The sequence below is a fragment of the Athene cunicularia genome, assembly GCF_003259725.1.
Source record: "Athene cunicularia isolate RWA chromosome 12 unlocalized genomic scaffold, athCun1 chr12_part1, whole genome shotgun sequence".
NCBI classification, from domain to species: Eukaryota; Metazoa; Chordata; class Aves; order Strigiformes; family Strigidae; genus Athene; species Athene cunicularia.
This window is the reverse complement of record NW_020799116.1, coordinates 6,434,086-6,454,553: the sequence shown is the minus strand read 5'-3', so window position 1 is coordinate 6,454,553 and position 20,468 is coordinate 6,434,086. Positions and strand designations below refer to the sequence as shown.

Here is a 20,468-nt window from a genome sequence, read left to right as displayed (position 1 = left end):
TACAGTAGAAATATGAATCACTATTAATGTGCGAAAAATAAGGTGGAGCACCCTGTGAATACAGTAGATTAGGTTAGGTGCCCATAGAAAAGTTTCACCGGGAATTTATGATCTGTTAAGTGCATTTCTGTAGCAGCAAATGGTGAATTACCACTTCAGTGCTGGTTCATTCACCCATGCAGATTGAGAGCGATACCAAAAGGTACTGTGCTAAGAAAGCTCTTGCCTGCTTCTGATTCTGAACACCACCCGAAAGTTTTGAGTGAACACATCTCCTTCAGATTCACAACTTACACCTAAAATAATATTTTAAGAAGTTCTGTTAGTAATAAAGTAACAAGTGTTATTCATTCTCCGGACAGGAATTACTAGCTGCACTGAAGTGCTCTCTGCTGATTCAGCAGCTAGATTGCTGCTGAAGTCTTAACCATGCTCCATCGAAGTTGAGTTTTATTGCTGTGGAGGTAGTTCATCCTGTAACTCTGTACAATTCTTTATAGCATAACCCTCCAGCTTATCATAATTTCCTTCCACTGGAAAGATTTTCCAGTAGTTGTGGCTTTGTTGTTCTGAGCAGGTTTTAAAGCATAAAAGTTGGAAAGTATTTTATGTTTTCCTTCAGGAAGGTAGGTAAAGGATGGGCAGTCATTTTGCTTTGGTTGTGGTATGGATTTGTTAGAACACCACAAATGTCTAGGCTCTCACTTGAGTATTTCATCTATCTGGAGTCTGGCTATAGCAGGCTGGTGTGAATTAAAGTAGTAAACTGATTGAGACTGGATGTAGCATTTCCAAAAAAGATCCAGTTTGTACCCTCAGACCAGTAGTTTTTGTCAACCGAGACTGTCCTCATTGCTATGGAAGCAATCATTGACAGTCACAAGGATATTGAAACATTTATGGGGAACATCCAAACGTCTGGACTTTATTTGACTGGTTTGAACCTAGCACCCCAGTTCATGAGTGGTTTTTGGTTTTGATAGATGAAAAAAGAGAAGAAAATAGAATTGGAATCAAATCAGGTGTCTACTGAGCTATGTAAATTACTAAACTGAACTCCCATAGCCGTGTTTAAATATCTTTTTTTAGCACACTGAGCCATAAAAGGTTTTTAAGTTTACTTGTGTTAGGAAAATGTGGTAGCAATTAATTTACTAACATGTTAGGGGTTTACAAGGTGCCTTCATTTCATGGGTGGCTGGAAGATAGAACATGCTTAGATTATATTGCATTTAAGAAGCCACGTGAATACTTAAGGCTTTTAAACTGGATGTTTTTGCTTTGTGATCTTATTTGAACTCTGGCCAACCATGACGAATGTTTTCTGTCTTACTGTATATTCTTGTGTCTTTGACCTCACAAGAGGCATGAAATAACAAATGTAGGTACTGGACTATATTTACTTATTTACTTAGTAGTTAAAACAAGAAAGCAAACAAAACCATGATGTATTTCTCCTCTTTTCCCCAGCACCCCCTTGACAAATGGCTGTTAGAACAGTGTTAAACTGTGACCTTAAAGCCACAGGCGTAATGAAACTGTGATCTGGCAGATGTGACAGACTCATCTTACATAAATCACTCTCTTTTGTCACTGCTGGCATATGGCCAATGAATCTTCTAATTATTGAATAGATTTTATAGCCCCATTATTTATAATCACTTTTGGACAGCAGCTGGAAGACAAGGATGGGACAGAATGAAATGATATAGCACAAACTATTATCATTTCCCTAACAACTGCTGGGATTAGGAATATTTGATGATGATGTGGTTACCAGCGCAGTCTTGTTAAATAATAAAATTCTACTCAGCCTTCGTTTTGTCTTCTAAGATGGGCTGCTGCCTACTGAACCTTGCCATGAAAATGATTATATTAATTGATCCAGAAATAGAATATGAGTCTCTCCAGACAGTAACAAAATATACGCATGAGTATCCGGGCCACCTTTACATGAGGACGTGAGGAAAATCTATTAAAAACATGAATAAGATACAGTGGTTGTGCCCTGGCACTATTGTGTGTATGGAAAAGTTTTAAGAAGTGGCTGCAGCTTCCCAGGAGACCTGTATACACCCCACTTTTGTAAGAATTTAACAACAGATTGAGAAGTTGTTTAGTTACTTCATTAATATTTTAACATTTCTTTATAAAAACCTAGGGTATGGGTTTTCTTTTAAGGGAGATGATTTTAAGAGAGTTGACTGGTTTATAACCAGTTTAAGTTACTACGCTTGATAATTTAGGGGAGCTCTTTTGTCTCTAAATGTAGATAAGTTTGTGTTGAGTCTGTCTGCTGGGTAGAGCAGCAGCCTTGGAGGAAGAAGCATGACTGAAGTCACCTGGCTGTAAGACCAGTCAACTGAGATTGCAAATCCACTTGGTGCTTTAGAAAATGTGAGCTGCAGGTTCTCTGCTCATGCCTCTTAACAAGTGGGGTTTTTTTGTGGGTTTTTCTTTGGCTTGTTTTTTGTTGGGTTGATTTTTTATTTTTTTTAAATTCCTTATCTGCAGTTCTGCATTTTGTAGCACAGAAATAAAACCCTGCCAACCATGATAACTTATTAATGTTTGTTAAATACCTTCAGATAGCGATCTTCAGATGAAAGACAGTATGCTATAATCAGGGGTTTATACTGCAAATCCAACATGCGCAATCTTTGTGTCTTTAAAAAAATTGAATCCTCCCCTCTTGATGTAGACATCAGGGCGGTGAGAGAGAATCTTAATCCAGATGACTCTATTGCACTTTTATCCCTTTAGCGAGGCCCTTAACCTTTCATTGCTTCATGGCCCTGTTGTTTTGAAATGGTCTTTGTCTGCTCACAGAGAATCCCTCCGCTAAAGACGCCTTTAAATGGAGATCCTGACAAGAGAAGGGCGATTCTGCTGCAATTCAGGAATGGAAAATGGATTTTTCCAGTTCAGATGCTATCGGTGGCTGTGAATGTACCAATTGGTAGCCTTCCCAAAGAAGGCTAGAGCAAAAATATATACTAGTGTAAACCTGCTTATAGGATTGTAATATAGGTCAGAGACCACCGTGTCCCAGGCATGACCCTGACCCATCTTCGCCCAAGCATCTATAGGCTCTGTCAGACTATAGCTATTTATCAGGATTATCTGTGACCATCTCAATACATAAATGGGATAAAACAGCTGCTGTAATTCATAGAAACATAAACGATAAAACGATAGTTTCCAAATGCATAAAACATGAGTTCAAAATATATCTTCAGAATATACATATTGCTCAGTTCTGGCACAGACTATCTACAAGCTGGCAGGAAGGTGCTGTCTGCCCTGCGATGTTCACACTTAGCTTTTTCTTGAAAAAAAAATAATCAGATTTTGCTTGGTCATTGATGCAGTCTGCTTTCCTTATTGGAAGCCCATATGTCAATAAGGCAAGAGGCTTTCAGCCCCCCAGGTCTGTGCTGCTGCTCGCTGGTGGTGGTGCTCTCGAAGAGATGGATGTTCTTATGCAGCAAAGACAGTGTTAGATCATCTTGCGTGCAGATTTTTTTTCCCTGAAAAAGTTGGAAATTGTAGCACTAAGCATCAGAGTGTAATTTAAAGCATAGTTTCTCAAGTGACTTTAATAATAAGTAACTGTTGGAGGACAAATATGTGACAGAGGGTTGTGGATTTGAAAGAAGCATATTTAGAAACAGTCAATATTTTTCATTAATCACAAAAACATCGAGGCTACGTATTTACCTGGACAAAATTGACAAGCACAGTTTATTGTTTCTCAGAAAACTGTATGTCAGTAGGTTTTTTTTATTATCTTTTTGTAATATGAAAGATGTTGTATTTCCCCCTTGGGTTTTGTTTTTGCTACTAAAATATTGTTGTTATGATATAATGGTTTGGGAGGATGATTGATGTACTCCAAAATGCAGTGTAATAATGAAGAATAATTGAGAAAACCAGCTATTTGGTGAGTTGCCCTTTGTTTCATTCAAAGATAAAAAGGATTCAGATAATGATGGAAACATCTCAGATTTGGAGTAGTACTGTGGGTAGAGAACCAGTGGAAAGTTGCTTCTCTATATCTTCACATAAAGAAATACATTGGTTTCATTCACTAAGGAAAAAGGAAGGAAACTTGCAACAAAAACCGATTTTCAATATCTTTTACTTCTAAAAATGTGAATTTTGTTGAGTTTAGTAGGAAATAATTTTTTTTTTTTTATCTGATTTTTCTAAAGCTAGATATATCAGCCTAATTTTGATTACAGAAGTAAGAAGGTGATTTTTCTGTGTGCAAATAAACACATTTCCAACATATGCTGGCTAGCAGGAAGGAAGAGCTGAATGCTGGCTCTTAAGACCTATATCCTTTGTTTTGGAAACTGCTGTTTCTGGGTTGCATTTTTTGTTCCTCTACTATTCTCACTGTAAGATCTCTTCACATGCTTTTAGCAGAGAAGAAAAGAAAGGATCTCAATAGAGTAAATGTAAAATCCAATCTCCTTGAGAACAGAGGAGTATTTTGAAGGATAGTAGTACACTTCTAGTTAACACAGCTCATCTCTAAGGAAACTGGTGTCAGGTATTTTCTTGAGCAAAATTTATACAAGGAATTAAACTTTACAAAGGGAATACTTTTGCATACAATCGGATGGTTCTGGAAGCCTGGCCTTGCACCCAGCCTGGTGGACAGGAGCCATCAGAGGGTGACATTTGTTTTCAGATGAAGCATGTATGAGAAGGGGGTGTCCCTGGGGATCTGAATGAATTTTACTGCTACTGTTTGCACACAGGAGGTTGCTGAGATGTTGCTGGCATATCTTTCAGATTCTCACAAATGGCAGGTGTATTTATTTATTTATTTAAGGCTCAAAAAGGGTTTACTACATTTTATAAACGTATGTCTAGCACTAGAATTTACTAAATAATGCCAATATCAAGCTTGTGCCCTCTCAGGTCTAAGGATGTTTTTGGATAAGCTAATCAGAGTGGAGTGAAACGTTTCAGATGGTACAGAACCCAGAATGTTCCAGGGTGGATCCTTTTGGCAGCTTTCTACATGGAGCTAGTTTCTGTGTTAGCTCATTTTCTTCCTCCATGCTCTGGAATGAGTTGCATGGGGTGAGCCTGCTTTTGCCTGCTTTTGTCCACAGCCGTGGGCTCAGTGGCTGCTGAGCTGAGATCATCAGGGCTGCAAGAAGCCTTTAATTTCATCAAGAATTTTCTGGAATTTGGGGGGGGGGAAAGCCTTAACAAGCATTTTTGGTTGTTTGGTTTTGGTTTGGGTTTTTTTTCCTTTTTTTTTTTTTTTTCCCTTTTTTTCTCCACATTTAAAATAAATGTCATATAAATGAGCAGCACTGTGAGCTCCCTCAGGGGACAGTCATGTGAGTGTAAGTATTTCTATAGCCCCTGTTTTTTTGCAACTGCCATCTTGGCTCGTGCATCCGTCACTCAGCTGGGAAATCCCAGCTACTGCATAAACCAAATAACCAAACTTTCCAGCGGGGGCCATAATAGACTGTGGTGCTAGATAGAATGGGCACAGAGGGAAGCTAAAAGCAGATATCATCAGTAAATTGCATATTTTCTGTGGTCAGACAAGCCCTAGTTCAGCAGAGCTTTTTCACCTCTAGACGTTATTGTGACATGAGTCAGTATTTCAGGAGAAAGCCCGTGATACGTGCAGTTCAGTGCATTAATTTCTTCAATGGAATAAGCCCTTGCATTATGTCCAAACTGTTTGTCATATTTGTTCTCTTTGCTATGAGAAACCACCTCGTCTTACTATCTCTTGTGCAAAGAAAAATACATGCTGTTTAGTTCGGAGATAAAGAAATGCTTTATTATTTCAGCAGATGCTCATTTTTTTTTTGAGCCTCTGGAGTAAAACGATGTGGTATGAAATCAGACATCTGGAGTTTGGAAGGTCAGCTCTGATACTGGAAAACTGTAGCCCACAGGTCTTCTAGGCCCTCCAAGTGCCTCCTGTGTGGGAAACTATTTTATAGTATAATAACCAGACATCATTTATTAGAAAATGGGTTGATAATCTGCTCTTGGAGTGAGAGGTGTGGCTGGGGTAACTTAGGGTAATGCGTTGAGCCAGTTTTATCTGCCTTAATTTGTTTTTTTGTTTAAACCATTTCTGTAATGAGCATCTTAGTCTTCAAAAATTTTTCTTCTTCTAATAGCTGCCTAAGCCATCCTTTCTTCATTAAGATTTTTTTTTTTTTTTTAAATTTAAAAAAAAAGCTATCTGGAGAACCTAAATACAAATCACCTATTTATTTTTTAGAATTTGATTAGGGTTTTTTGTGTTTCGTTTTGTTTTTAAACTAACATATCTGTTAAAATGTTGCGACTGCATTAGGCAGATAGACTGCTCGTGCCCATGGACATTTGAGGGTCTGCACTCTGTTTTGTCTGGTACTGCTGCTGCCTCCCAGACCCACTGTCCGACTGCACTCCATTGCAGTATTATTATTCTTGATTTGTTCTGCAGTGGTTCCTAGAGGCTTCAGCCGGGAACCTGCAACTGTGATGCTGTGTTCAGTGTCAGAAAGTATTGAGATGATCTCTGCATTACATATTCACAGTCCAAAAAATCAAAATGCAAATTATAAAAGACCATAGAAACAGCTGCAGTGGTTCAGCCCAAGGTCCATGTAGCCCAGCATTCTGGCTCCAGCTGTTGACGTAAGTAAGATGCCTAGCAAAGGAAAAGAGTGAGATATTTTATATTCCCCCACTTCTCTTCCCAGGTCTCCCAGCCACTCATTTTCAGCTCAAGGGATTTCCTACACCCTCTTTTGCAACCCTGCGATGGGTCAGTCTTCCAGGTGCTTTTCCAGCCTTACCCGGAGACTCCCCAGTCAGTGTTCTGCATGCACAGTGCTCTCCAGCAAGGAGATGTGCCACAGCCTGTGTGAGCTACTGCCGCTGTGTGTGGTTTTGAACCAAGCTCTCGTTTAGCTTTTGTTGGTGTCTCCTAGTCCTTGTGTTAGAAAAGGTGTGGAGCAGCCAGTCTCCACCCTCTGGGCATGTTGGAGATGGATGTCTGCAACAGGCTGCAGCATCCCAGCCTGCTCTCTTGGTCCTTGTATGGCAACTGCTCCAGACTTTGATCATCCTGGTTGTGTTCCTCTGAAGCTCTTCCAGTGGGTTTTTTATTTTCTTTTCTTTTTAGAACAGAAGAGTTTCTATCCCTGTTGTCCATATGTTTTTGTGGGGTTGTTTTTGCTCTTCAGTCAAATTAATATCAGTTATTCCAGGTTTGGAAATATTTAATTTCTGGGAAAAGACTTCATTAAGTTGCTCCAGTTGATTATATTCTGCTGCAAGAATTTGGTGTTCAGCAACTAGCAGCGTTCATTAACAACTACGTTTCTTTTTGGTTTATAGAGTTCTTTTGTGTGGGTTCTTTAGGTTTGTTTTCAAATAATTTATTGTTATTCTCACTTCTGAAAGTGTTCAGAACTGAATGGGAAAATGAATAGATTTAAGTGAAGAGTGTTGGTATTAATTCTGTTGTTTTAAAGGACTTTGGGTGCTCTTAACTCCTTCAGTCAGTTCTTTTCTAACTCCTACTGTGTGCTGGGGTAGATACCGGTGCAAAGCACTTGATTGATTTTTGTGCCATGTTCAGCTGTGTTATACCTCCAATGGAAGTGGCTTTGCCTTCTGTCTGTCTGCCCAACTCACCCTCCAGTGAGTTGCAAAAGCAATATTCTACCTTTATTGTTTTTCTTCTTTTTCACATCATCTGTCTTTCTCCATTTGTTCAGACAAATAAGTGATAAAAGGGAATGATGATCTGTTTAACACCACAGGAAGAAAGATGCATTATGAGACAAGAGAGACCTCTTGTTTACAGCAAGTTATTTTTGGTAATTAGCCATTTGTAGAGGAAGATGAGCCTCCGCTCGTAAAGTCAGCATGCCATAATTTAGGGGACTCTGAATGGAAGTCTAACATTTGCCAGAATTGGAAATGTTAATTGTGTGCATTTAGAAATAAATAAATGGCTGTTTTTTCTTTGCAGGAAGCAGACTGAACAAAGACCTGAGACATTATCTCAACCAGAGGTTTCAGAAAGGATCGCCGGATCACGATCTGCAGCAGACTATTAGAGATAACCTTTATCGCCATGCTGTGCCTTGTAAGTAACAAAACATTGACCTGGTGAATTATGTGTCATAGAATTTAGGAGGTTTTTTTAAGGCAGTCTTCACGTGGTAGTGTGCGTGGCTGCAGGGGAGATGCAGTTGTCAGCTTGGGTGGACTTCTCTGTGTGAGAGCAGATCGGGTTCAGGTATGGTTGAAAAGGAAACCAGTTTATCCCTAAACTCTGCCTTTTTGATGACCTTTTTGGAACAGTTGATGGTTTGATGCAAACCTGTGATGCTTACTGTGTAGAAAAAAACCAAAAAAACCAGCCATGAAGTGAGCGCTTGCCTTAGAAATTGTCTTCATTAATATCATTATAGTGAAAGTGCCTTTATTTGTTTGAAATTTATGAATAAAAACACCCTGCTTTTTATTTCTGTTTCCTTAGCAGAACTTTTGTCTGATGCTCATTTAACTTGTAAAATTGAACAACACTTTATGGCTGGGTGCCACTGTAGCAAGCAACTGCCACTTTTGGAAGGTCATCCTCGATTCAAGTAGGAGATAAGCAGCAACAGTTAGTGAAGCTGAGAAAGAAATGCTCTTTTTCACTCAAAAAAACAACCAGGAGGAAAACTGAGAAGTCTAAAGAGTGGTAATATTAGAAGTTCACTTTACTCAAAATCAGACTGTCCTTGGCACTGTGGGAAGATGTACAAAGGGTGAAAAATGATGCTATTTCATTGCATCTCTATTTAGTGAATATTCCCCAGCTGCTAGGAGAGGCTATTCTAAAGAGAAGGGCTTTTTGCTTAACTGAGCTGTGGGGATAATGGTATGCCTTTCGGATCAGGCTGGAATAAGAACTAGTAAACACCTTAGTTACAGCATACTGAGATGAGCAGCAAAATATTTTGAAGTTTTTATCTCAACATGAATCAGAGGTTGTTTATCCTGGTTAGACGTATATAAATATTGAATAATGATGTTGCCACTCAAAAATCGGTATTTGCCAACAAATACCACATAATGGCACATAGAGTAATAGCCATTTTCAATCTAAGTGTCGTGTGCAGGAGAACTGTGTAGGGCCACAGTTAAAATTATGTAGTAACACTGACAAATGTTGATTCTTCAAATGACAGATGCTGTATATCACCATTGAGTTTGTTCTCATTTTATCAGTGGAAAGCATGGACCAAATTACATTTAAAGTGCTGTGCATGGACATAAAGAATAAATATGGATTATTTTTTCCTATTGAACACTTCCATTTTCCATTTTGTCGACGTGAAATATGATTAGTTTTCAATCATCTAAGTTGCCAGGCTGCAGCTTTTTAAAGCACACTGCGAAAAGTGCCTTCTAGGAGTACACGTGCAGTGTTAGGCTCGGGAGATGCAATGTCGTGATGCTAATGTCCTTCTGTCTATGTGTTATATTCCAGTTTCTAAAGCAGCAAATAAAGCAAATGAGCGTACGTTCTGTGGAAGCATTTTGTGCGTTACCAAGGCTACATTTTGAAATGCTTCCCATTGATTCTTTTCTCTGATTTATTGAACTTGATGGTGAGGTAAACTGCTTGGGCTCATTAAAGACTTTTGATTTAAAATTAAGAGTAGTGAAAGTGATTCCTGCCTTTTAGGAATAGCTGGGGGAAATATGGGTTGTCGATGTATTAATAACAACATCAGTACTTACGTTCCATTTATGAAGCTAATGGGAGACTGAGAAGTGGAGTTAGTTATTGTGTGCCTCCATACTTTGAGTTGTAAAGCAGTAGCATTTAGGTTTTTTCTTCATCTATTGTGGGGGTGGTATTAGCAGTAGCTTTTAAGTACGATGCTAATATTCTTATATGAATCTGAATGAGACTGCTGCACACACAGTGGGTTGGGATGCTTTACAGGTCTGGAGATTAATCTAGCTGTACACTCATATTTTTATTCCTTGGTACATGTGACCAGTAAATCCAGAGCCCTGGACCAATCTCTGGTGCTAATGGATTATGAAGTCTTGTATTTTGAAAATGGAATTCCCTGCTGATTATGTGGTAAACACAAACAAGAACGCAAGGTCACTTGGACGGAGCATGCTTGGCCTGACAGCTGCTTTTTGTTGCACTAAGGGAAACGAAAGGGCTAAATTAAGTGATAATTAGTAAATGCAAAATGGAGAAAGGTGATGTTAACCAGTTCTTCCCCAGAAATTCTAGTAAGAATCCCACGTGGTTCAGCTCTGGCTAGTTTGGTACAGGTAGTGAGAAGACCCAGAGGGCTTCTGTTCCCTACAAAGCCACGTGCCAGTTGCGTGCTTGGCTGACTCGGGAACTGAGTGAAGGCACAGTTATAGCTTTGGCAGAGGTCATGCAGAGGGGAGGAAAGATGCAGAAAGTTTGTTTTGGCCTCTTTATTTCACATGTCAGTGACACACTGCTTAAGCATCGTTTAGATTTTTACTTTAGGAGAGTTGGTTAAGAGTTTGTTTTATTTTCTGGTGAACGATCAAGGGTAAGAGCATGGGATGGTGAGTTCCCAAAGGGCATATGAGCATTGCCCAAATGAGTGACACAGGAATGGTTTTTTGAGAGACCAGAGGTCTTCATCCCTAAACGTGGGAGCTGTCATAAAGAAATGAGACCTTGAAATGGACCTAAAATTGAAGTATTACTGAAATAAGTAGATGAACCATGTGGTTATAAGTCTTCCCCTGCTCTGCAGAGCCCTCTGCCCCTCCAGCACACTTCCTCTGAGTCTTTGTACCCTCAGGTCCCTGCTCCCCATTGAGCTGTTTTGTTTTTGTTTTTTTTTCTGCAAAGATCTGTAGTAAACAACAGCTGTGACAAGCTTCCAGGTGGCCTCCAAGTTTGGTTGTCGTGCCGTCGTGAGGGCTCTGCTGTTACTATCGCACCAAACCCACGGGTTTATTTACAGACCCAAAGCGTTCTCCTCTGGAATTTACAACTTCAGCAATCTAGGACCAAGCCAGAGGAAGAAAGAGAGGCAGGACACCTTATTTATGTATTTGGATGGTGCATAAGTGCTTACGAATCCATGCATTTACAATATGCAAATCTTCGACAGAGTGGAGTTCAGCCACCAAACTAGATTTTATTTTAGCTGAGCCAACTGTGTGTTACTTCCTTCACTTTCTTCCTGATGCTCTCATTTCACTTCACATGTTAACTTTTACATGCTGGGTCAGAGACCTTCTTTTCAGAGTATTTTTGTCTCCTGTGTAAGAAAAATCAGCACTTAAAACTTGAGCAAAGTAAATCTCCTTACGTGTTCAGATAAAAATAACTGTTTGCATTCCTAGCATGCAAAATCCACTGTAAAAACTAGAAAAAAAACCTCAAATACATCATCCAGATTAGCAAGATGTTGGTTCAATCTCTAGCTTTCCCTTTTGCTTGCTTTTTCTTTTTGAAAAACCACATTTTTCCTGTTTTCTGATGTGCCTAATGAAGATCACCAGAAATAATGCTCTATTTGTGGGCTAGTTAATGGCTCCATTGAGCTTGGAGTAGACTGTGAGTTGGCAACAATTTCATGATTACTGATTGCCGTGACTGTACCAGAAGTGCTTTGACTGATGTAGAGAACTTTGCCCACAGTTTATTTCTTGCTTGGATTTCACTTATTCCAGCTCAGTTTTGCCAGCCTAAACAATTTAGAGCAAAAGCACAGGTTTACCAACTGTGTGAGGCATCTTGCTGGGGCATCTCGCGGCATGGCAGAGTCCACCTGTGCTAACAGAAGTTGATGTGACTTGCGTTACACCTGATTGGGGGGTAAGCCTGAGAATCTGTGGTGTAGAGCGTGTTGATGCCCTGGCTTTAGGTTTCAGAGTGTCTCTAGGAGCAGAACTCTCCCAAACAGGATTGGTGTATGTGAAGATTTGCTTAGTGGAAAATGAGATTAGTTGGAAGTACATGTAAGAATATATCCATTAAATAGGTGTTTCCAAGTAGTCTTGCCTTGGGATATCTGTGCAATAGTGTTAATTGAGAAAGATATGTGATAGCAACTTACTTTAACATTACAGTGCAGCAGCATGTCTAAACCACTGTTCACAGAAGGCTGACCAGACAGGATTATCTTCCTCATTTTGAAATGAAGGTAGATGGCATCTGTTTAAAATAAACAAGCAGTACTGGCCATTTGTCCTAGTTGCTTCTTCTCATCAACCTGACAGCAGTTTTCTTTTCAAAGAGAAAGAGAAGAATCAGACGAGATTATATTATTTCCATAAAAGCTTATCTCAGCATGGTCTTTTTTTTTTTTTCCTCTGAGCACGTTTACTTGATCCCCCACTTGTCTCAGTCTCACGTGACGTGTAGAGGCAGCTATGGTGGGTCTGGCAATCTGTGCCTTTGCTGCCAAAACAGTATATCTGGTGCAGGCATGCTCAGTGGTCACCTCCCTGTTCTTGTATTCTGCATTGTCTTCTTTCGGTACGATGCAGTTCATTTCTTTGCCAAGCTGTAGTCTTCAGAAGCAAAACTGCAGAAAGTGCAAGGTCTTTTTGATGGTAGATGAAACGGGGACAATGTAATGGCTAGCCTAGAGTTAAGTCTTAGATGTCATCCTAGACACTGTGTGGCAATCATTTTTTTTTCTTCCTCTTCTTCCTAAAATTGGCTTTTGAAACCTCAGGAGGTCATCATTCAACAGTTGCTTCACTTTCCCAAAACAAGTACATGCCCTGGGATTAATTGGCTGGAGATTTTAACATTAGAGATTTACCACTTTCATTTCTGCTGTCTGTTCTCTCACCTTCCCAGAGTTTGATCTGTTCCTCTGTCTTCAATTACAGAACAGTAGCTCCAGCTGTTGTGGTTAGTTATACAGGGGAGTGTGGAGCAAAATGGAAAGAAATGGATAAAAATCAATAGCATAAGTGTCGAGTGATCTGTAAGGAGGCTTAGAAAAAGACAGTGACACCCAGGCACCTGGCTGGCCTGAGCTCTCACATTTCAGTGGGAAATGTGAGAATAAGTTGTTTTTTTTTTTATTCCAAGCGATCTACTGGTGCAAACGAAGTCTCCTTTCTAATGAAAACCAATAATACTCAGCAAGGCAACCTCACAGTATTTACAGGACAAACTTGATGTAGAAGAGCACGTTGAACCTTATTATCTGAATTAAGTGTTTTCATGGATAATTGAACTACTAGAGGGTAGTGCAGTTGCTCCGGGGGTCGGATAAGCTGCTACATGCATAGCCACCGTCATCTGCAGCTAATGGAGGACTAGAGAGACTAAATGGGCTGGGGTGTGATGGAACTGCTGTCAGACACGCAACTTAGGTGATTTCCCAGGATGGCTTCTAAAGTCCTGTACCTCTGAATTCCCCGTAAGTATTTCTGAACTTCAGACTGAATTGATAGAAGGGATATGCAAACCAGCTTATAGAAGGTTCTGTTCTTTAGAGTGTCGAGTATAATAGTGTATCAGTATGTTGTGAAAAATTGTTGAAGTGAAGCAGAAAGACCTTTATGTTACAAATGAGTGTGTTTTTTTACGTGTGGGGATATTTGAGTCACAATTTCAAAGTTATTTTTAGTTACTAATTTTTATTGGGGATAAACAGAATCACTGACAGTGCACATTATTTTTCTTCGCAGGCAATAAATCATCAGTTTATGTACACAAATGCTCTTTGAATTCTCAAAAGCTTTCCAGACCTGCAGCTGTATTTATTATCCAAGTACCTTTTGTTGCAGTTCCCTTCCTAGAGGTGTAATTCTGCTTTTGTAATGAGCAGAAGTTGCAGGGCCCATGAAATATTCATTTGAAGGCCCACACTGATAAGATGGTGAACAGCAGACTGATCTTTTTTCTAAGACATGAAAAAATGATTAATTGTTTTACGAGATTTATGTTAAGAAGAAGTTTTATATATTTTAAAAATAGCGTCCTTATCACTAGGGTGCGACATAGAGGTATCAGCAGTATATAAAAACAATTTTTCTCAAAAACGTTTGTTTGTGAGTTAATCTAACTCTGAAGAATATGAGGCATATTTTCCATGCCAGCTAATGTACACACATTTACTTTTTCTTATATTTTCAGCAGGGACTTTATTTGACGAGTACAACCAGTGGGTTTAGAAAATCCTTGTAGCTGTGTTCCAGCGAGTGCAGAATTACAGCAGTTTTCAGGGATATAATTATTTCACATATTAGTGAACCAGATGTGTTCTCACTTTTGAGAGAGAAAAATGCCCCGTTTTGAGCAACAGGACCAATATTTCTGTAGTCTAGTTCCTTTCTGTACACAGTCATTTCTGTTTAATCTAGGAGACTTCAGACCTTTTTTTTCCATCTGGTCTGTCCTTTCAGATCAATAGTGCATTTTGTGCCAGTGGAACTATTGGGTATTTTTTACTTTTTTTTTTTAACATTTGGAAATAAAAGCACTTATGATAGCAAATATTGCTCCATCTGCTTACCCATTTGTGAGGAATAGCTTTTTTGTATTCCACTGTACAGCCAGTTGAAATTGCATGAGGCACCAGAGAACAGTACAAAACAGAAGAGCTCAGCCTTATAGGCTCTCCCATGCCATTTGCCAAAGGAGATTTGGGTAAGAAGTGTGGGAAGAGATTCCACGGCTAGTTTTCTTTGTTTTCTTTGTTAGTCCCCGGTGTACTTAATTTTGCGTTTTTTCATCGCGGTTGCTTTGTAGTATGGCAAAGCATCTGCGAGTGGGTATTTAGGTAGTGCAAACACTGTCTGTGCATATGTTTTAAAACGTAAAGGTGGTGTGTCTCTGGGAAAGCAGAAAGTACATCAGAGCTGAGAGCAGGTACTGCTGTTTGGAGGTTGAAGGGGTGGAGGAGAATTACTCCCCATTGATTTACTTCAAAACTGGTTCTGTCCTGCCATAGTTTTTCATATAATGTCCCAGGGTCCTGATTAGATGGTTGCAGTGTCCCAACTTCTGATTTCATCGAGGCAGTTTGATTTCTTTTCAACTACTACCATGTTATCTGTTCAAGGTTTACAGTGTATTGATTATACTACAAGACAAGAGAATGAGCGGTCCAGGCAAAAGGAACAGCTTAAAATGAAGAAAAATTAAATGTGTAGTGGTTCTTTGGCTTATTCTTCCTCTCACGTTTTCATTTGGGATTCTCATTTAGTATTTTATGATGAACTCCCTCTAGAAAGCACCCATCGCTCTGTATAGGTATGTTTGTGCTTGGAGGTGTTGATTTGCACGGTGGTTTCGCAGTTGCAAAAGTCCCACGCTTCTTTCAGCAAAGATGTCGGTACTTATAAGGGGACACCTGAAAATCCTATTTATGTGATTATTTTCTATACGATTTATATATTATTCTGGTCTAGTGTGGTACCTTCAGTGTAGTGTGGACAAAAAGCAGTGGCATTGCAGGGGAGGAAATGCCTGTGTGATTCCCCGTCACTTATATTGCTACCGTGACAGTCTCTGAGCCCAGGAGGGCAACGACAGATGCAAGCTCCTGACGGTTTGATTTTGATGGGGTTGCAGACTTGCTACATTTCATCTTCAAACAATTATCTTTTTTTTTTTTTTTTTTTTTTTTCACATAAAGCGTGCTGTATTTGTCCTCTTAAATCCTTTCTCTCTTTATTTCAGCAGAGAGGAGATTAGCCGTGTAATCATTTATAAAGCTGTTCAGATTCTGCTAGCTGGTTTTCTTTGGGGAGACTCATACCCAGTACCTTTACTAGGAATAACTCTGTAAATTAATCTTCATTGATTTCCAAACACACCACCCCGCCCCAAGTGAATAAGAAAGTAGAAAAATAGAACAAATATTTCTAGTTCTGCCCCTACTGAAGGAGAAATAAATCTTTCCTATTAGTCATAACGGGCTAGATGTGTCTCTTTTTTTTTTATAACGTCCTCTTGAATAATTAGAGCTTTGACTTAGGAAGTTAAGATTCCTGGGTCATTGCCAGAACAGATTTGTTTAAGGGGGACACTAGTTCCCTGAATTCCTTTTAGAGGGCTTTGTAATGTCCCAGGCTGCTCTTAATTAGTGATTTAAGGGGGAATACATCTGTTTCACTGAGGATTGTGAAAATTATTATTTAAATGGCAATGTTTAATAAATGGCTCTTTGAAAGGCTAATATATCTTCAAAATGGGACGTGTATCACAGAGTAATCAGGTGGATAGTGATCTAGCAGTTCTACTTGAAGGGTCTTTTCAAAGCTGAAGATGGAGAAGAACATCAAAGACCCTTGGAAGTGTCACCTGCCATGGAATTATATTTGATGCTTCATCATTCATTCACTACCTGCACTTTTTCTTTAAACTTCAGGTGTAACGCTTCATTTGTCAGGGGCAAAAACAGTAAACAAATGTTGATGTTGGTAAAAGGAGGTCTGTAGGAAGAAGCGGTATTGCTTATTGGCTAAATTGATGAGACCTCATTTTTATCTCAGATCATCATGGCAACTCAAATGGCCATAGCAGTATGGGTTTTTCTCTCAAACTTAAGTCTACTTGTCATATGCTAAAAATGTGCAGGTAATCTTTGCTGCATTAAGGAATTGAACTGGCAGACCTCAGAACTGAGGGGCTGGGGCAGGTGACAGGGGAAGGAGGAACTCCTAATTAAGAAGCTGCTGCTTTTAGCAAATTCTTCCTTGAATACATGGGGAGGTGGATATTTATAAATGCAGCATTACCATGTCCTACTGTTCACAGGTCTCAAATTAGTAATCAAAAAAATTGAAACTGGATATTTTTACTCTTTTCATTTACCTGTTAGTTTTTGAGCCCTTAATGCCATCTTCGTTTGTGTTTTTCTGGGCTGTGGGTTTTTTGGTGTTTTGCTTTGTTCAGAAGGAGCTAATACATGAGAAATGAAAGTGTCTTTGAATACAGAGGTTCTTTTCACTCTCCTAAATCCAGGAATGTAAGATTTTGAGAAAAGAGTTGCAAGATATTCAATAGAGTTGAGGAAAACCCAGCAGGATGGTAAATGGCAGTGCACAAGTAGGAAGGGTGGACTCAACAGTGGGGGAGAGCTGGACCCAGTTCTTTCAAGAATGTAAACATCTCATAATGTTCATAAATATCTTTCCTATTTTTGCATTCCCATACTTTTAAATATATATATTTTTTCTATCTCACTTGGCCTTCTGCAATCCTCTGAAAAACACTCAGCGTTTTTTAGAAGGGAACAGCTGATGAGATGTGATAGTGCTGCTCCTGTGTAACTAACCGCATTGGAGAATCACATTGACAGACATTCTGCAAATTGCCCACATTATAGAACATTGATGATACCATTAAAATGGTAAATTTAATATTATAGTACTATTAGATTTCTCCCTCATTAACTCTGATCTGATAAACAACCACCAGCATATTTTGAAGGTAATAGTCACCTTACAATCAGTACTACTCCTCTCTATCTGACATTTCAAGCTCCTGTAGATTTATAGTTCTTCTGTCATCTAATCTGTACTTACTCCTTTATTTTTTTCTTTGAATTTGTGCTTACAAGCAGACCCTTTCGTAGAAGGCCCTGGGCATGCAATTAACACTTCACAGCAAAAATAAAGTCATCCTAAATTCCATTCCTGCAACTGAGGACAGAATCGGTTTCGGAGAATAAAATGAACCCAATGTTCAGGCAAGCACATTGCAGACCCCCAGAGGTGTTTTAGTACTCAGCACTTTGTAAGGTTTGTACAGGGCAATGCTGGTAGGACCGGTTGTTTTCTTGGCTTTTGCAAACAGGTATCAGAGCAGCCTCTGCAAAGTCTTGCTGGAGATGTATGTGGGTGGTGAAGAGGGGACGCAGCGCGTGCTGTGACAGGGGCTGTGATGGGTGCTGGGCACAGCTCTGCCAGGCAGAGCAGCCCTGCTGCAACATGCCTGGGAGCTAGAAAAGCTGAAGGAACTTTTTTCAGCTGTGTCTGTCCGGCAGAGACAACTTCCATTCTCAAACATTAATCCTCAAGCAGCAAAACCACGAGCCGCAGCTTAGCAAAGTAACCTTAGCTCCTCTCAACTGGCAGGGAGGCTTCCGTGGAGGTATCGTTTGCCTCCTTGTTTTCCTAAGTGAGTCACGGTTTAATTAGAGCGCTGTCTCAAGGAGGAGGTGGTTGTTATACATCACCTATCACAATGTAAAAGTGGAAAGCGATGCTGAAACGCTGACCCTTAATCTGAAGTGCACCATCTGTGTTTTATTTCCACATCTTGCTGAGTTTACAGTTATTTGAATTCACAGTTTGTTCCCCATTTGCTGTTCCCACATGGTAAGTGAATTGGATCCAAAATGTACTGATGAAAGATTGAGAAGTCTGTTGGAGAAGTTTGTTCTTACCTACAAGAGTGCTCTATCTCACACTTCTTCCACCCTGTGAGTTAAATCCCAGCTGTAAAATCTTGTCTCAAGATGATGATCTTCTTTCATGGTGGGAAGTTGGGGTTACCGTAAGGACAAAAGACTCCTTTCCCCATCCTGAGGTGATTTATGGTTTGTCTTTGAGTTTCTGCTCAAGAAAAGATAGAGTTCTCTCACATTTGATAAACTATTTGCTTTACTTTTCCTGTAAATTTGTGTGGATGCTTACCTGGTGGTGCTTGGCAATGGAGCACCACTCTTACTTAGTGGTTTTCTTTGTTAGTATGGGCCAAAGCATTTGCTAAAAGAAGACTGGATATACTATAATATAATGAAGGCAGCTGTTATTACAGTTGTAATAGTCTTCATGGTGTAACTTTGAATTACTCTGATTTTAGAATGGACAAACAGCTCAAAACCAGGTTGAATTTAATTTATTCTCTTTTGTTTCTTTCTTTTTCTACTGACACCAACCATTTTCTTAAGACAGAACTAACTGTAAAAAAGGTATAAAATTTAAACATGTCATATTTCAAAAGCAAGCCATCAAAATGCTGAAGGCTGTATAAACTTAAATACCTTCTTTGGCTTTTGCTGTAGGACCACACAAGCTCTGAGAAATTGATTACTCTGGTGCTCGCAGGGGCTTTCATGATACAGAAACAGAGGTTTGCATTGAATTTCTTTCTTTGTGTGTGGGACTTTTTTTTTTTTGAAAGAGAAGACGCCTTTAAACCCCAGATTAAAAATAAGTCATTTCATTGTTTCCTTTTTCCCCCCTTCTAAACCTTATGAAGGAGTTTTCATAAGTGATTGGGGAGCTGCATCTTTGAATAAATGTAAAATGTTCCATTTCTTTTCTTAATAAAGAGGCTTTTTTTCTGGAATGTCTCATTTAGGTGCTGCATTTAAGTATCATCTGGTGAGAGAGTTTCATGTGACTTGTGCAGATTTTTTTTTTATTTTGTGGACATGAAGAGGAGGGGAAAGGAATTAAGAATTATTTGGTTTTGTATCGCAGTCCTCAAATTTACAGTATCCAGTACTCTAAAGCCATCATTATCAAAGGCTTTGGACTTCCCATGGGGACTGTGAGCTGACCAGAAACATACCCCAAAACCAGCCTAAGACTCAGTGAGGCTGTTACGGAAAGATCAGGAAGGTGAATCTTGAGCAAAGAATTTTTACCTTTTCTTTTTGAACAAGAGACATATAATGGGCCGCCACCTTGGGACAGAAGGTGTTTTCATGAAAATATTAATATCCTGTAACAGTAAGACTGTTTTATATGTTTATAATCAAACCACTCTCCTGTTCATGCGTGGCCGTTTCCCTTATAAAGGTAATACCACTCTCCGTGGTATTTTGGCCCTACGCAGTTCAAACACTTCTGGGGATGGGGTACTTCAATAAGAGCAGATTGTATTTGTGCTGTTGGGTTTGGTAGTGAAATAGAGATGATGTTTTCTCCTTACATTGCCTGGCCTTCGCACACACGTGCTGTAAACCTGGGAGCTGTCGCCTGCATCCACACCTGTACTGAGCTCCTTTGCAGGCCATGGCTGTCAGCTGGTGTCGTTCAAATCCTCTGCCTGTTAGAGCAGCAGCGGTGGGTGCTGTCCCTGACACACCTGAGCCCTGGTCTGTGGGAGCAGGTGACCAGGGGTGGCCCCGGCAGCGCCCTGTGCTCACTCCACCAGCACCTCCCACACGGTCCTTGGATCGACACGGTCCTTGGATCGACACGTCCCTGCCTGCCTCAGCGGAGCTGCGGGAGCCCCGGCGAGGCAGCCGTGGAGCTGCGGGGGAGCAGGCTTCCTTGGGCGGCTGGAGTTCCCCCGGGATTTCAGTACCGAATCTAAGCAATCCTGTCCTGTGAGATATGTGGAAAGCGTCCAAGACGGACACCTGCTGGCTCTGAAGCAGTCAAGTGCTTCTTCCAAAATATCTTTGGCCCCTGTTCTTGATGTTTACTTTTAAAAAGATACAGGCATGTGTTGGCTGTAAAAGAAAGAGGGGGGGGGG

The 20,468-nt window shown here is 39.9% G+C and overlaps 1 protein-coding gene across 4 annotated transcripts in view; it reads left to right on the top strand.

The window, feature by feature from the left end:
* Positions 1–8,022: 8,022 nt before the first annotated feature.
* MAGI1 (membrane associated guanylate kinase, WW and PDZ domain containing 1) overlaps positions 8,023–20,468 on the top strand; it is a 171,388-nt gene continuing 158,942 nt past the window's right edge. For all 4 annotated transcript variants that reach the window (XM_026857726.1, XM_026857727.1, XM_026857728.1 and 1 more), the window contains exon 1: positions 8,023–8,137. The gene's annotated coding sequence lies outside the window, so the exon portion shown is untranslated. The remainder of the gene's footprint in view (positions 8,138–20,468) is intronic.